Here is an 18,902-nt window from a genome sequence, read left to right as displayed (position 1 = left end):
TTGAAACATCCCATAAAAAATATAGTAAAAATTCTAGACCCATTTTTTTGAAATTGATTTCAGGAGTACTTAGGAACCCTAACTTCTTCATAGCATACCTCTAAAAGCACATTGAACCTAATATGGAAATTTATCCAGATGTTCCCAATATTTCTCCTTAGTATGCTCCAAAGTTCATCTTCTGAAGTACATTGGCTACCGAATATGCGCATATAGGGTGGATGTCAAATATTTCTACTTAGCACATTGGCTGCCAAATATGCTTACACAGGCTGGCTACCAAATATTTCTCCTTAGCACATTGGCTCCCAAATATACACACACAGGTTGTTCACAACTTTAAGTACAATCTATGTCACATTTTTTGAGTTGTAGTTCCTCTGAGGACTAGAAGTGTGACTTGCGACCAAGGAGTAATAATGCAAAGTCTAATTGTATATTTGAACCATAGTGTCCTTAAGACATATAAATGAAATTTGCGACTAGAAGAGAAGAAGATTATTAACCAAGGTTCTAATTGCGTGCTCAAATCACACTTTTAATGACCTATATGATTCGAAACCAACCACAATTTTACACGATAGATATGTATGGTTTCATCCTACTAGGCTAATGAATTTTGTGCCATGCAATTTTATCTCAAGTGAATGAATATATATACAGTTCCCTTTAATGGACTTACATGACTTCGCCTCAAAACTCATGTGATTTCCCCTAACATGTCTATACTATTTACCATAATAGGCTTGTGCGACTATGTTAATACATTTTCAAGTAATGGGAAATTGAAATGATGAATTGTGAATTAGATTTTGAGGTGGAAATCATTGAAAAGAAGATGTTGGGCGAGATTATGAAATTATGGATGCCAAATTAGAGAGCCAAGGAGGAATCGAGCGCATGTGCAAGGGAATGATCAAGAGAGAGTGTATGATAATTTTGTGCATATAGAGGGTCCAAAGGAAATGCGCATGAGAGGAATAAGTATTTGTGAGCATGGTAGATGAAATGATTATGTGATCGAGCATAAGAAAAACAAGTAATGATAGCACGTGAGGGGAGGTTGCTAATTCAAATCCTAGCTTTAAATTTGCACTAAGAGACGCACTAAAATTTAATTTCATGTGATGATTTTACGTTTCATTTCCAAAATGCAATGAGGAAGGGAGCAAGTCGCAGATCACAAATTTAGCAGATAGTTTGTTGAATAGGTTGCTTGCAGATGGGGCACTTTGGATATATCTCTTTCATCCTAATACTGTAATTATAACATGTTGCACAATGGTCACGAGTTGGAAAAGGTTATTTTTCGGTTCCTCTAAATAGATGATACACGAATTTGCTGCAAGTATTTCTAAGCTCCCCTAGTCATTTATCGAAGTATTAATATTTGAATCATCATAGTGGCATAATTTTCCAACCACTAGTGCTGCTCCATAATAAGCGGTAATGTCAGTTTTTAAACTCATGGACAAAACTCCTGAATAAAAGTTGGCTCTTTTTTTGGATTTCCTTTGGCAATTTTAGATTGAAAATAACATTAAACTTGATGCACCATATATGATTATGCACATTGCCCAGTGAGTGTCGTATGAGATAGTCCTAAACTGAATATATGCACTTTCTTGTGGTTTATTAGGATATGTTAGAATGCCAAATTCAGACCCTTTGAGTGATAAACTAGTTACACATGGCTTTGCATCCAAGAAACACCAAAAGAAACCTCATTCATTTTGTAACTTTGGCATGATTTCAATCTTCAACAACATTTCCATGCTTGTTTGGTGAAGATTTTCTATGCCAACATAATAAGCATCATCCTTAGTTTTTTTTGTTTTTGTTTTTAAAAGAAAGATGGCCATGGCCATGAATAGGTCTCCACACAAGACACCAATCGAGATTACCTTGATCCTGGATCCACTTCATGTAATTCTCTTTACCTTAAGAAATAACAAAGAACAATTTGGAAGTTGACAACACACTACACTCCAATTTCATATCAAATTGCTTGTCCAACCATAAAGACCATTCCTTATGTTAAAATTTTGGCAAGGTAACTTGATGATTTACAGTCCATTCCTTTTCATCATTAAGTGAAGGTTGATTTTTGAACCCATAAAGTATGGGCCTTGGAGTTGGTTCACGATTTCGGATATAGATACTCCTTGAACAAACAATCTATTTGTTTTCGGAAGCTAGGAATAGCTGAGCCCCATTCTCATGTTTAGAGCGATACAAGCCAAACAACACCCATAGGGATCCATATGGGAAATGAGGAACTTTAAACCTTCGTAGTAAAGTAAAGAGATTGGAATCTTCTTCATCCCATGGGACCTTAAAAATGTGTCATACGTGAACATGTAAGGACATTCATAAGTGTATCTTCTTAACAAAAAGCACCCTCTATTTACACAATCATGAATAAAAGAACAATGCCGAAAGGCCCTTTCCACCATTGATTGTATGCAATTGCTATAATACCTAATGTATCCATGAAATGGGAATGAGGGTGAAGTGAGGCTGGAAGGAATAATAATATGGCTCATGAAAATATAAGTAATCCTATGACTTTGATGATAACTGAAAAACTAAAAGGGGTTTTGACAAGTTCAAGCCAAAGGGATATTTGTTAAGACCTTGAAAAGTGCAGGGGGACCAAAAATATTAGATATATAGGCTAAAATTTGGGTGTTGTTGTAGCGGCTACAATAGAACAATTAAATTTATATTGCATCCTTAAAGAAGGAAATGAGGAAGAGATTTGATATGATATCCAATAATCGATAACATGAGACCTCAATTGCCAATTAACAGATTGTAAATTATAGTAACTCCAATTTTCTGTCAATTGACATTTCTATCCATTGGGTCGTCAAGCCCCTAGATAAAATAAAAAATGCACTCATAACAATCACTCGATCGAATAATAAAAACTATTTGATAGGAATAATCTCCAATAGTCGACACATGTTTTGATATCTATCACTATCCTTGTTTCACATTAGAGGTTGTTCAATGTGTTACCCAACACTCGATAACCTAATACCATGACAACCCAATATCTTATCCTTCTATACTTAAACTCATATTAGCTAATTTGTTTGTCATAGCCCCTTTATCAAATTATATGACGAGGGGCGAGGGCCAAATCCTCTAATCCCCAAATTTGGAAGATTATTGCTAACAATTCCAAAATTGTAAAACTTCCGCTAAGATCCCAAGATGATTTCAGAGGATTAAAATCAACTATGGTAGGAAATAAACCTCATCAAAAGACTTCTGAATACTTAGGAATATTCTCTAGCTTCTGAAGTTATCCAAAACATTGCCTTCAACATGACATCTCCATAATAGAAAGACATAAAATAACCAATGGACATATCTTCTGAACTTCACCAGCCTGAGATGAGTTTTCCTTCATTTCTCTGCGTTGGAAGCTACAAACGTCACACTATCAACTCAAAGATATTGTAGATAGAGGGTCAAACCTTTTGGATTACCTCTAGAGGCAATAAGGTTTCCCATCATTGAATAACTATCAAGTCTTCTCATTCAAAATAGGGATACAATCATTGCAATTTCCTCCCATGATTATCTTGCTAAAATATATTCACATTATTGAATATATGAAGAGCCTTAGAGCTCAAGTCATCTCATACATTTCCTTTACGAAAATACACATCACCTATTCATCACAATCACCTTGTTCCATAGAAGACCTCTCTATATAACATTCATTCATGATAGAAGTAATAGATAGCACCCAAGAAAAACTACCCAATACATTTAGCTTATCAAACATACATATTTGGTAAACCAATACAAAAACTTCTAGCTTATCATTACAAACATACATGTTAAATAGTGTGAAAATAATCATCAAACACTAAAAAATAATTTCAATTCATTTGTAGGGAAATATATATACTTATTTAATTCACTTAAACATGTTGGAAAATGAAGAAGGGAGAGCCACTCTCCACGTAATTGTAGGTAAATATACACTATATATATCTTATAGTTGGCCACCACCAATAGATTTCAAATCAGGGCAGAGGACATGAAGGTCACTCTCATTCTACCTTTCAATTATTGAGATTGGGCCTATGAACACATAGAAGTATTTCCACCATGGTCCCGCATAGCACAAAAATGGAGCCCTTCATTGATCTAGCTGTCCCTTGGTGCTTATCCTTTTCTTAGTGCTTTATGTGCTTGAATAAGATAAACCATTCACAATTTCCTTCTTTCCCTTTGACTCAGGTTAAAGGTTCCTTCACTGATTTCCTTGTATGATTAAGTTAAAATCACAATTCCACATAGGATTGCTATGACTCAAAAGGATTTCTATCTCCCTTTGTATAGAGTCATAATCTTAGCACCTATGTGTGGTTCTATTTCATTCCCATGAGTTTTCAGTGGTTCACTTGCACCCACTTTATCTCTTTCCCTTGCCACTGTTGAATTTCTCAACTATTCTCTCCTCTCTATTTGTATGTCTGTTATTTATCATCTACACATGCACTGCTTAGTATGTGAATTTAGGGTCCCTCCTTGGGTTTTCTGGTCAACCAAGAGTATCCATAATGAATATGTAGCCCACAATTGCAGAGTAGCTCGATACCACTCCCTCCCATTCCTCTCATAACTACTAATAGTTGGGTAGTTCAACAACCAAGTCAAAAATTAGAAAAATTATTTAATGTAAGATAGGAAACTTGTCCAAACCTCCCTTACAACTTTCCCCTCAGGCATGAGAATCCATGTTGGTTGCTTTCTTCTTTAGGTTTAGTAATATATCAATTAAGAGTTACTATTTACATAAAATGAAGTTTGTTAAAGTTTTGATGCAGGTTATTCCATTGTTATCAATCTTAGTTACATATTACAAAACATTGTTTTTAAAAAGGGGTGTTACAATCCCATCCGAATTAGAGGAACATTTTTCTCAATGTTCTACCATTCATATTAATAGATATGTACAAAAAATAAAAGTGGGTATGCAATTTTCACAGAATCCTTCAATTCCCATGATGTCTCATCCACTCCAAAGTGTTTCCATTACACCTTGACTTGTACGATGAATTAGTTGTAGAGCAAGGTCTCCCTCCTGTCGAGTATGCATTAAAGTTCTAGATTAAAATATCCTCCAGGTTCCACTTACATGATGACCCAATCAATAATATTATTATCATCATGCAAATATTTCTTAAGCAAAGATACATGGAATGCATCATGTATCTTTACGGTAGGAGGTAAGAGTAGCCTGTATGCTATTGGTCCCACTCTCTCTAAGATTTGAAAGGGTCCACAATAATGTGGTGCCAACTTAGCACATGATCCCACTTTATTTCTTTTTTCTTAGGCTCGATCCTGAGATGCACATGCTATCCTACTTGAAATTTCTTATGAGTGCTATAATGATTTGTATATTTATTCTATCGATATTGTGCCACTTTCATATTCTGCTTGATATTTGTCACTCATTGTTCCATTTTTTAACATTTATAGTCCAAGTGTAATTTGATCCACTAGATAATCCCGCTTGGTTGGAATATTACATTTTATACCATATAATGTTTCAAAGGGACTCATTTTTAGTGATTCCTATTAGCCATTGTTATAGGCAGATTCTATCTGAAGTAAGTAGCCTTCCTACTTTTTGAGATGATGCATAATACACATCCTTAACATTTCCTCCAACACTCTATTCACCCTTTTTGTTTGTCCATTTGTCTGAGGATGGTAATTTTTGGGTTGTGTTATATTATTTCCACGTATTTAACAGGGGGTTTGAGGGGCACCCATAACCCCACTTTATGGGGTCCAGGGTAGCGCCCTGGAAAATTTTGGTTTTGGACCCTATGTTAGGTTGGGCAGACCCACCTATGGTTTTGTGCATGATTTTCACACATGTTTTTTTGGACGCGATGGTTTTCGGTCCATGGTATTGGACGCGATGGTTTTCGGTCCATGGTATTGGATGCTTCGGCATGTATAATGAAAAATCAAGCTGGTAGTCCCAGTTTTGGGATCCAGGGGAAAATATCTGTGTATATGTGTTTTATGTGTTCTACTCTCACATTATTTATTTTTTGTGTTTTAGAATTCGTATGCAGGTAAGTTCTGTACGGGGTTAAAACCTACATTTGGTATCAGAGCAGATTTGGATTCGGGGACGCCTTTGTTGCTGAGGGGTTTCGCTCGGGCCTGTGGTAAACCCTGTTCAGTGGGAGATCTGCGAGATTGATTCTGGTGCTGAAAGAAGATGGCGAGTAGTGGAAAGATAGAGATCGAGAAATTTAATGGTCAGAGTTTTGAGTTGTGGAAACTCAAGATAGAGGATCTGTTGGTGGATAAAGATCAGTGGATCGCGGTAGATCCGGGTACTAAACCAACGGGAGTGTCCGATGAAGAATGGAAGAAGTTGGATCGGAAGGCAAAGAGAACAATATGATTTTGTGTCTTAGATTTAGTATTGCTGAATGTATCAGGGGAAGCTACAACAAAGGATTTGTGGGACAAGTTAGGGACTTCATACCAATCTAAGTCTCTGGTGAATAAACTGTTCCTGCGGAAAAAGCTGTATAACCTGAGGATGAAAGATGGAGACTCGGTGACAGAGCATCTGAGCACATTTATTAATGTGGTAAGTCAATTAGCATCTGTTGATATTAAAATTTCAGATGAAGATAAGTGCATTAGTTTGTTGTGTTCTCTACCAGATTCGTGGGATAGTCTGGTTATTGCAATAGGTAGCAATGCAATTGCCTTGTAGTTTGATGAAATAGTCTCAGCGTTGCTGACGGAGGAGATGAGACAGAAAAATATGGAGAGCAAAAATGGTGATGCCTTGTCTGTACGAGGACGGTCCCAGAACAGAAACAAAATAAGTCATCGAGTGGGAGATCTAAATCTCCAAGAAAACCTGTAAAGGTGGTGTGTTGGAAATGCGGAAAGGAAGGCCACTTCAAAAGGCATTGTAAATCTAAAGCTCCTGACAAAGGAAAGGGATCTGATGAGGCTCCTTCTGCAGAGGTGAAAACCACCTCAGATGGAGGTGGGGATGTGTACTTGGCTTCTTCAAGTACACATGTAGATCATGAGGCATGGTTGATTGACTCAAGTGCATCCTTTCACTTTACTCCCCATAGAGAGTGGTTCTGTGAGTATGAGAAATATGACGGTGGTGATGTCTTCTTGGGGGATGATAGGAAAGCTAGAATCATTGGTCGTGGAAAAGTAAAGTTGAAGCTACAAGGTGGAAGGGTTAGAACACTTCCAGGTGTTCTGCATATTCCTGCATTAGCCAGAAATCTGATTTCTGTTAGTAGGAGGGATGATGCAGGTGTAAAAACAGTGTTCGAGAAGGATACCTGCAAGATGGTTCAGGGAGCACTGGTATTGATGCAGGGAGTTCGGATTGGAACTCTGTACAAGCTGAAAGGTAGCACTATTGTTGATGAGTGCAACAGTTCCGTGGTTCCTGAAAGTGGAGCAAAAAATCTAGTGGTCTCTAGAGAAAAGACCATGCTGTGGCATCAAAGGCTTGGACTTATTGGAGAGAAGGGCCTTCGAATACTTCATGGTAAAGGTATGGTAGAAGGTATGAGTAATAGCTCTCTGGAATTTTATTTCTGTGAAAATTGTGTATACGGGAAGCAGAATTGGGTGAGTTTCCCCTTTGGTGGTAAGAGGGCAAAACATATATTAGAGCTTGTGCACAGTGATGCGTTTGGACCTGTGAAGGTTCCATCACAGGGTAAGTCTGTGTACTATGTATATTTATAGATGACTTCTCAAGTAATACATCAATATATTTCCTTAAGAAGAAATCTGAAGTTTTTGATAGGTTTAAAGAATTTAAGGCTCTAGTGGAAAACCAGACAGAGAATAAGATAAAGGTGCTGAGGACAGATAATGGTGGAGAGTTTTGCAGTAAGGAATTTGAAGAATTCTGCAAGAAGTGTGGTATAGCACGACAGAAGACTACTCCATATACACCTCAGCAAAATGGAGTTACAGAAAGAATGAACAAGACGTTGATGGAAAGGGCAAGAAGCATGCTCAGTGGTGCCGGGTTAGGACATGAATTCTAGGCAGAAGCAGTGGATACTGCATGTTACCTGGTCAACAAGTCACCTTCATCAACGTTGGAGGACAAGACTCCACAAGAGGTATGGAATGGTAAGAAACCCTCTCTTTCACATCTGAGGGAATTTGGATGTGATGCATATGTACATGTTCCAAAGGAGAAAAGAACAAAGTTGGATAATAAATATAAAAAGTGCATCTTTATTGGGTATAAGGATGGTTTAAAGGGTTATAAGCTTTGGAACCCAGTAACAAGGAAGGGTATGTACAACCGAGATGTGGTGTTTAGAGAGGTGAGAGATGTCATTAAACATGAAGTCCAACCAAAGGAACCTAAGAAGATAGAGTTTGAGCTAAAGGAGGAAGAATCAAACTCTACAGTAAAGGAGGAATCAGAAGATGAAGAGCCACAAACTCTGGCTGTGAGAAGATCAGTTCGAGAAAGAAGGCAGCCAAAAAGGTATAGTCCATCTGCTTTCTGTTCAAATTTTGCTTTGTCTATTACTAATGATGATCCCAGAACTGTGAAGGAAGTAGTGGATTCAGAGGATGGAAAACTCTACAAAGAGGCCATGGTTGATGAAATGACATCTTTGCACAAAAATGAGGCTTGGGATCTAGTGGAGTTGCCAGCTAGAAGGAAACCCATTGGCAGCAAATGGGTGTTCAAAAAGAAGACAAATGCAGAAGGAAAAGTGGAGAAATACAAAGCTCGATTGGTAGCAAAAGGTTATTCCCAGGTGCCAGGAATTGATTTTGGTGATATTTTTTCTCCTGTTGCCAAGGTAACTTCTATTAGATTACTTTTATCTGTTGCTGATGCTTTTGATTTTGAGGTAGAAAATATGGATGCGAAAACAACATTTCTTCACGGGGATCTGGAAGAGGAGATCTACATGAAGCAACTTAAAGGCTTTGCGGTGAAGGGTAAGAAAGAACTGGTATGTAAGTTAAAGAAGTATCTATATGGGTTAAAACAGTCACCAAGGATGTGGTATCAAAAATTTGATACATTTATACGGGGACTTGGCTTCACCAGATGCAAAGCAGATCACTGTGTGTATTTTAAATTAATTGGTGACCGTGTTATTTATCTGGTCTTGTATGTGGATGATATGTTGTTGGTTGGAAATGAAAAAGAAGTTATCCAAGATTTGAAGACCCAATTGTCCTCCAAATTTGACATGAAAGATCTTGGTGCTGCAAACTATATTTTGGGCATGGAAATTAAAAGAGATCGGGCAAAGAGGAAGCTCTGGTTAAACCAGGGGAAGTATGTCGAGACAATATTGCAGAGGTTTAATATGCAGGATAGTAAACCAGTGAAGGTTCCTATTCCAGTAGGTGTGAGGTTATCTGCTGAACAGTGTCCCAAGACACAAGAAGAGGAAGAGGACATGTCCCGTGTTCCATATGCAAGGGCAGTCGGTAGCCTGATGTATGCAATGGTCTGTACTAGACTAGACATTGCACATGCAGTGGGAGTATTGAGAAGGTTTATGTCAAAACCAGGGAAGGAGCACTGGACAGTAGTGAAGCGAGTTTTCAGGTATTTGCGTGGCAGTAGTGATTATGGTTTGTGCTACCAAGGAAGACCAGGATTGGATAGAGTGTTCGATATTCATGGCTTTGTTGATGCAGACTGGGCTGGAGATCTGGATCAGAGAAGATCTACAAGTGGGTATGTGTTTAACCTATTTGGAGGTGCAGTCAGTTGGATGAGTAAGAAACAATCTATAGTGGCACTGTTAACTACAAAGGTAGAATACATGGCAGCCACTCATGCAAGCAAGGAAGTAGTTTGGTTGCAGAGATTGTGTTCAAGTATGGGGTTAGTACAAGGAGCTATAAGGATAGACTGTGACAGCCAAAGTGAAATTTTCTTGGTAAAGAACCCTGCATATCATTCAAAGACAAAGCACATTGATGTTTAGTATCACTTTGTGAGGGATATGATAGAAGACAAAAAGGTGTTGCTAGTAAAGGTGGACACTTTGAAGAATATTGCAGATGCATTGACAAAATCTGTGAGCTCTGAGAATTTCTCTTGGTGTAGAGAGACAATGGGCATTTCAGGGCTGGAAAAATGACTAAGCTCTCTTGTGGTCCCCTGTGGAAAGAAAACAACAAGTGGGATAATGTTGGGTTATGTTATATTCTTTCCACGTAGTTAATAGGGGGTTTGAGGGGCACTCATAACCCCACTTTAAGGAGTCCGGGGCAGCGCCCCAGAAAATTTTGGTTTTGGACCCTATGTTAGGTTGGGCGAACCACCTATGGTTTTGTGCATGATTTTCGCACATGTTTTTTTGGACGCGATGGTTTTCGGTCCATGGTATTGGATGCTTCGGCATGTATAAATATGTATTGTAACATTGAAAGGAACATAATGAAAAATCAAGCTCGTAGTCCCAGTTTTGGGATCCAGGGGAAAATATCTGTGTATATGTGTTTTATGTGTTCTGCTCTCACATTATTTATTTTTTGTGTTTTAGAATTCGTATGCACGTAAGTTCGGTACGGGGTTAAAACCTACAGTAATCTGTACTAAATGCCAATTATGTCCCAAAACTTGCAAACACATATTTCCAAGAAATTTAAGTAAACTTGGCATCTCGATCAAATATGATTTTCTTGGGAATGCCATGCAACTTGAAAGTATCTTTCATAAAAAAATGGGCAATATTGATTGATTCATAGGTGGATTTCATGGGGATAAAGTGAGATGCCTTTCTCAATTTATCCATCACCACCATGACTGCATCATGTTGCTTTGTGGTCCTTGATAGACCAATGATGAAGTCCATAAACATTACTTCGCACTTCCATTCAAGAATTTGAATTTGTGGCAAAAACCCTACTATATGCTTATGTTCAACTTTAACATGTTGACATTCCAAACATTTAGAAATGTTTTCAACAATTTCCTTCTTCATTCTAGGCCAATAATATAAATTTCTCATGTTTTTTATCATCTTTTGATAGCTTAGGTGACTGGAATAAGGCCTCTTATGGAGTTTTTCCATTATGTGTCTCTTCAAATTTTCTAAATTTGGTATGTACAAATTTTCCTTCTACATCAATAAGCTATCTTATTTTGTTAGCGGATACCCTTCTCCCATTCCCCCTTGGGATTTTGCTCCAATCATCCACTTAAATTCTTGAAGTGTTTATCACCTTGTAGGACATATTTGGTTTATTTTATTTTAAATCCGATTCACAGATACTTATTATTCTCATTTGTATTATCTGCATGCTCTGGCTAAGTGCATGTGCTACTCGATTTTCCTTTCCCTTAATGTGCCATATCTCAAAGTCAAATTCAATAATAAGATCCATCCTCCTAGCTTTCCTAGCATTCAATTGGGGTTGATCAAACAGGTGCCCCTTCCCACTATGATTTGTCACAATACGAATTTTCTCCCAAGCAAGTAGTGCCTCCACATTTTAAAGCATGAACAATGTATGCAAGCTCTAAATCATGTGTTACATAATGCTTTTCATGCTCATTTAATTTCTTAGATTCATAGTTGATCACATGTCCCTTTTGCATGAGAAATCCACTAAGTCCTTCCAACTACAAAGCCATTTCTTGGATTTGCAATCTTTAGGAAGGGGGCATTTGTTAAAAGGTACTTTAGCTATTCAAATCTTGTTGCACACTTTTATGTTCAAATTTTACTCCTTGGGTTTTTATTATGATGTTAAATCCTTGAAAATTCTTGAATAAACCTCCTATAGTATCTTATTAATCCCACAAAAGATCTTACTTCTTATACATTTTGAGGATAGGCCATTCCGTGATTGCATTGATATTCTCGGGATTTACTACCACTCCTTTCGAAATGACATGACCCAAATAATTTACTCGTGATTGAAATAAATCGAATTTACTAAAATTGGTATAATGCCAATGCTCCCTTAGCACCTCTAATAACACCTTGAGATGTTCTTCATGCTCCTCCTTAGTCCTTGAATACACTAAGACGTCATCAATTGAGACCAATTCAAACTTATACTTGTTGAGTATATTGTTCATTAGGCACATAAAGATAACTGTTGCATTTTTTAGTCCAAATGGCACCATCATAAACTCGTAGTGCCCATACGTAATCTTGAATTTAGTTTTATAGATATCCTCATCCTTGATCCTAACACAATGATGTCTAAAGTTCAAGTATACTTTTGAAAACATTGTGGCTCCTCTCAATTTCTCAAAGAGGTCATCAGTTATGGGCATTGGATATTTTTTCTTGATGGCCATCATGTTCAACTATCTACAGTCAATGCATAATCTAAGGGTACTATATTTCTTTTTAACAAATGATGTTGGTGCTCCCCATGGAGAAAAATTAGGCATGATGTACCTCTTTTCCAACACTTCCTTTACCTATATCTTCAATTCCACCTGTTAGGCATGCTCATTCTATAAGGCACCTTAGACACAAGCACTGATCTTGGTGTAAGTTATGTTGAAAATTCAATGTCTCTTTTTAGAGGCATTCTTAGTATTTCTTAAAAAAATACATCTTTGTGTTCTTGTAGAATCAGATGGTCTTCAATTTTTAGCTTGTTATCTTCAATTGAATTATTGATATTGTAAACTATTTGATTTTAAAAGTAACTACTGTAACTAGCTTATCCTAGCAAAGGTTTATGCATTCTAGCACACAAGTCATTTGAGTCATAGATTGTTTTTTTTTCCTCTTCAAGCTCAATGCTTTAGAACCCCTTTACACTTTAAAAAATTGAAACTATATACTTGAAAGTAAATAACCATTAAAATGGCAATTAAATGTTACATGAAAGAAATCTAATTGATATGGAAAACAAGTTGAATGCTATAAGAAATAAAGCTTAACACTATATGGTGCTATACGTGGTCATGGCATGTTGGTGAAATAAATTCAACAAGAATATAATGAACAACCTAGATATTGAAATAAAACATAAAATAACTCAGTCACCCATGAAACATGGGATACTAAAACCAAGGAATTATAAAGCACATCGTTACAATATCTAGATGAAAATCATAAATGTACATAGACATGTGTATTCACTAGCAAACCCTCTTCAAGTGGGCCTTGAATAATAGAGAACTAATGAAATTGTAATATACTTTAAGTCAGCTCTAAAACAACTACTTTATTTCATCAATGGAAATGCCTTCAAGATTACAACTTCTAATTTTCAACTTGTGTCTAACCCTAAACATGGAGAATGTGGAATCTAAAATATAATCAAAATCAAGATATAGATACATATATTTATAATGGAGAGTTCTTAGATCCATTAAGGTAGATGCTAAGGAGTTTCAAGCCCCTCCCAATTAATCCCCCCCCCAAGAATCACTAGCTTCCTTGCACCATTTAACTATAATTTTGGTGCACTACGAAGGATATAGATGCTTGGGAACCCTTCTTTAATTGAATTAGTGGGTCGTTAAAGACATGAACTTGTGAGCCCATTTTCCTATTGGTTAAGCTATTCTATCACTTGTTAAATGAATTTGTGGTTCCATTCCCCTCTTCATTGGGTTAACACAATGGGCCAAGTTTGTGTGTCTTAATTAATGTTGAATGAACACCATATATCTAATTGATTTTCAACTAATTTTTATGAGTGTATAATGGGTTGTGAAGTTGAAAGGAATTTTTAGTCTATTTACACTTTTGATTTATAACTTGGAATAAAGCACATAAGTGTTGGTGAAATACACATTATGATGCAAATTGAATAAATAATCATTTTACAACAAATGTAAACTTCAGACAAGGAAGGATATCATTAAAAAGTCGTAAGTAGGCCCATTACTAACACACATTCGTCAACATACATAAAAAGTTGAATATTTCAATAAAAAATCAGATAAAATAAGTTTTCAATAAAACCATTTGCAAGTAATTAATTAATAAATTGTTAATAGCTAAAAATTTGGTCATTTCAATGAATTTTGAGCTTAATGGTGGAAATGTTCAAGGGTTTTAGGGAGTGAATGGTGATAAAAATTGTAGAAATTTTGAATAATAAACACTTATTCACAGAGATTATCCCGATTATACACTATTGCGGAATACATGCATAATACATAACCTCCTCTACGTTGATCATCAATTTAGCAGCATTAAAAACAATGAAACATCAATCGCATGCACACATTAACACAGTATGTAACCCGGGGAAAGCTTACATCTGAAAACCCCACACTATCTGTATATTAATGATTGAGAACATGTAACAATACATATTACAATACTCCTCTCAAGTACTCAGTAGTATCTCCACCTGTTACACACAAAACTAGCTCAGATCCGAACAAGTCACAGGTTCAAATCTCCTCCGTTGCTTTGCCTGCCTCCACTGCACAATCCTGCAAGAGAATCACGTGAGCACAAGCTACAATTGCCTTGATATTGGAACACACTACACAGTTCTCATTGGAATTACTCAATCCCACTGATTGTGCAAGATCTCATGCACAACTATAGTCACAACTGACAGCTGTCTCGCCCTTTCACTCACCTCTAACACTTGTCTCTGTTAAACTGTCCATGCACTGAGTTAACTGATGTATTCTTTAGTTTCTTTATGAGTTAATAATTAGTGAATTAATTAACAATCAATTCACACAACTCATCGCTAGTGTATTCTTTAGTTAGACTAAATACAACTAGTTCAACTAAGTCAAACTGAACACAACTCCATCAACTCCACATCCAACTCCACAGAACTCACATGCATGAGTTCTAACTGAAGTCCTCCATGCAATAGCTCAACTAACACATAAGAAACCACGTGATTCCTTTTGTCAGCTGCATGTGCCACATCCGTAGCTCGAACTAAAGTGCTCCAAGAGAATAAGATAATGTTTAGAGTCCAAAAATTACTAAGGGCTAATAATATTTGATTGTTTCTATTTTTAGCCTGGTAGTCTAAAAATAGACTCTGATCACTCCACTGTGAACCAAAAATAGAAGTCCATCTATTTTTCCCAACATGACTAATCATCCATAAACAACATCCTGCAACTCATAGACCATGATCCATATGTCTAAAAATAGACATACTCTAAAAATAGACTTTGCGCCAAAAATAGCCCGTGGGCCCACTTAGTGAAGACGACTCCTTTCCACTAAGCTCCATCATCTTGTTGCATTTTCAACACTCCCTCTCAACAAGATATGGATTATCTGCAACCCCTATCCTACAACTCCGGAATGTTCTGCATGCAACACATTTGCCCGGTCCACTTGCTCCAACAACACTTGGAACAAAAACACTCCCAATTGACCACTCTATTGGGATAGGAACATACTCTGATGCTGAAGCTCTACCTGCTGCTGACAAGTGCTCCCTCTCTGACATCTGCGCTACTGCAACATCTCCATGCATCTCGCACCATTGCACACTTCTCTGTGCAACCTAGCACTGTGAAAAACACTTGTGCCTCTCAGATTGATGCAACCTGCTAGCTATGCACTGTCCTAGGATTCCCTACACTGTCGCTCTCTCTACCACTCCATCCGCATCTGTCTCTACCCAATCAGTCAGTTCCTGCTACTCCACATCGGTGCTCCCGTAGCAAGGTCTCATCCAAGAGGTTGGGTACCTCAAGGATCCTGCCCCTCCTCCTTGGGACGATCAATCCACATCACCCCACCTCCTACCTGGAGGTATGGCTGCATGTGATCCCTCAGCCCACATGGCTCAAAGTTCCCCCCTACTGGAGGTCTCTGCATGAGTAGATATCTCTACTCAATCTCCTCTCAGCTTCCCTTGTTGTGGCTGCTCCACAACCTCCTGAAGCTGCTGCACTAATCGTGGCTCCTCCACAATCGTCTGAGACTACTTCTGGCTCTGCATGTTGAGAGGTAATATATGCTCCCTCTCAACCACCAAGTCTCCATCAGTTGCCTCGCTGCTCAAGGCTTTGCATGCATATTGAACCTCAAGAGCATATAGGTTCTTGACCCGTGAACCAATCTGCTTCACCTGTCTAGTGATGATGTGTCTAAGGAAAACCTTTCCCTTACTGAAGACTACACCATAGCCTCTGTCTTCCAGCATCGCGATCGACACCAAGTTTCTCTTCAGTCCTGGTACATACTTGAAATTGGTCAAGGTAAGGCGAACTCCATGCTCCCTCTGAAAAATAACCGTGCCTACACGTGAGACACTATACTTCTCATCATTACCCATCCTTATGAGTATATAGAGGTCTTTCTCCTCCAAAGTACTGAACAATCTCTTGTCACCGGTAATGTGGAAAGAAGCTCCACTATCAAGAAACCAACCACTTCCCACCATGGATGAAACCATGCATGCGAAGAGTGTGAAATCCAACTCAAACTGTGAAGCAAGTGCCTCACCTTCATATCCTTCCCCGGATCCCTTCTTGGACTTCTTCTTTGGGCAATTAGCAGCATAATGGCCCAAATCATGACAACGAAAGCAACTCACCTTCGACTTGTTAACCTTCTTCCCATCCTTAGAAGAACTGGATTTGGAAAGAGAACCCTTCACCTTCCCCTTCTTCACCTTACTCGCTAAGGCACAGTTCTCCTCATCATGCATGCATGAAGAACTGTCTCTGGTGCTCCGTCTGATCTCCTCCTGTATAAGATCCGACCAAAGTCTCCCCCATCTTGGAAATTTCTCTTGACCATTGACAGAGTCCTGATAGGAATGCCAACTCTTCGGAAGACCAAGGAGAGCCAAGCTCACCAAGTCCTCATCATCAACAGTCACCCCCACACTTCCCAGCTCATCCCGGCATTGGGTGAACTTCGTGAGATACCTGGGCATACTGTCTCCATTTTCACACTTAATGTTTCTAAGTTTATCCTTGAGCGCCAACTTCCTCTGGTCGCTCTTGATTTGGAATAGATCTGTCAACGCTTTCCACATCAAGTATGGCGAAGCCTTTCCATGCAGGTTGGACACAATGTGATCCTTCACGCCCTCCAACAGAATCCTTCGACACTTTGCTGTCTTCTTTTTCCAAGCATCAACTTGCACAGTATCAGTAGGCTTTGGGACATCAGCCTCTATGAACTCCTTCAGCCCGTTATCATCTAACACTGCTTCCATCCTGTCCTTCCATGCAATATAGTTTGAGCTGCCCTCAAGAGCATACTCCAATCACAATCCATTGAAAGACATTGCCACGTTGATACCAAGAAAACACTGCTGCAAATTTGAATTCCACCAGCTCCAAACTCAACCGCTTCTGATATAAAATTCGTGAGAACAAAGTATTTCTTGTACAGAGATCGAATGTATGGGCATTCACCGGATATCTCACCTTCCAAAAGAAGGATGAATCCAGAAGCTACCTGGCCCGATTACAGACTCTGCCCGAAGAAATAAAATGTAAACACTTTCTGAATAATAGATCTGATGATCAACAGCTCTGATACCATGTAGAAATTTTGAATAATAAATACTTATTCACAGATATTATCCTAATTATACACTATTGCAGAATACATGCATAATACATAACCTCCTCTACGTTGATAATCAATTTAGCAGCATTAAAAACAATGAAACATCAATCGCATGCGCACATTAACACAATATGTAACCTGGGGAAATATTACAGCTGAAAACCCCACACTATCTGTATATTAATGATTGAGAACATGTAACAATACATAGTACAATACTCCTCTCAAGTACTCAGTACTATCTCCACCTGTTACACACAAAACTAACTTAGATCCGAGCAAGTCACAGGTTCAAATCTCCTCCGCTGCTTTGCCTGCCTCCACTGCACAATCTTGCAAGAGAATCACGTGAGCACAAGCTACAATTGCCTTGATATTGGCCCACACTGTGCAGTCCTCATTGGCATTACTCAATCCCACTGATTGTGCAAGATCTCATGCACAACTATAGTCACAACTGACAACTGTCTTGCCCTTTCACTCACCTCTAATGTCTCTATTAAACTGTCCATGCACTGAGTTAACTGATGTATTCTTTAGTTTCTTTATGAGTTAATAATTAGTGAATTAATTAACAATCAATTCACACAACTCATCACTAGTGTATTCTTTATTTAGACTAAATACAACTAGTTCAACTAAGTCAAACTGAACACAACTCCATCAACTCCACATCCAACTCCACAGAACTCACATGCATGAGTTCTAACTGAAGTCCTCCATGCAATAGCTCAACTAACACATAAGAAACCACATGATTCCTTTTGTCAGCTGCATGTGCCACATCCGTAGCTCGAACTGAAGTGCTCCAAGAGAATAAGATAATGTTTAGAGTCCAAATATTACTAAGGGCTAATAATATTTGACTGTTTCTATTTTTAGCCTGGCAGTCTAAAAATAGACTCTGATCACTCCGTTGTGAACCAAAAATAGAAGTCCATCTATTTTTCCCAACATGACCAATCATCCATAAACAACATCCTGCAACTCATAGACCATGATCCATATGTCTAAAAATAGACATAGTCTAAAAATAGACTTTGCGCCAAAAATAGCCTGTGGGCCCACTTAGTGAAGGCGACTCCTTTCCACTAAGCTCCATTATCTTGTTTCATTTTCAACAAAAATATGAACAAAACATGCATAATTCTATGGTTCATAATACCCCCCCACCACTCCCCACTCCCTTGTTATATAATTCTTCACTTGTCAATGGATGTATACATTGACTATGGTTCCTCAATTCTGGCTACATTCTACAGGATTGCCTCTATCTTCGTCTCTCTCATTTTTTTTGTCTCTATTTGTACCTTTATCTCTACCATATCCTTTGCCTCTATTTCTTTTTCATTAGCG

At 38.0% G+C, this 18,902-nt stretch overlaps 1 pseudogene; it reads right to left on the bottom strand.

Moving 5' to 3' along the window:
• Positions 1–1,188: 1,188 nt before the first annotated feature.
• The window catches only part of LOC149141297 (E3 ubiquitin-protein ligase APD1-like), a 31,015-nt pseudogene continuing 13,301 nt past the window's right edge, over positions 1,189–18,902 (bottom strand).

This window comes from Pinus tabuliformis, chromosome X (assembly GCF_031772625.1).
Source record: "Pinus tabuliformis cultivar Carrire ecotype Pingquan chromosome X, CPIR1, whole genome shotgun sequence".
In the NCBI taxonomy this organism is placed as follows: Eukaryota; Viridiplantae; Streptophyta; class Pinopsida; order Pinales; family Pinaceae; genus Pinus; species Pinus tabuliformis.
Note: the sequence above shows the minus strand (reverse complement) of the source record. Positions and strands in the feature narration are given on the sequence as shown.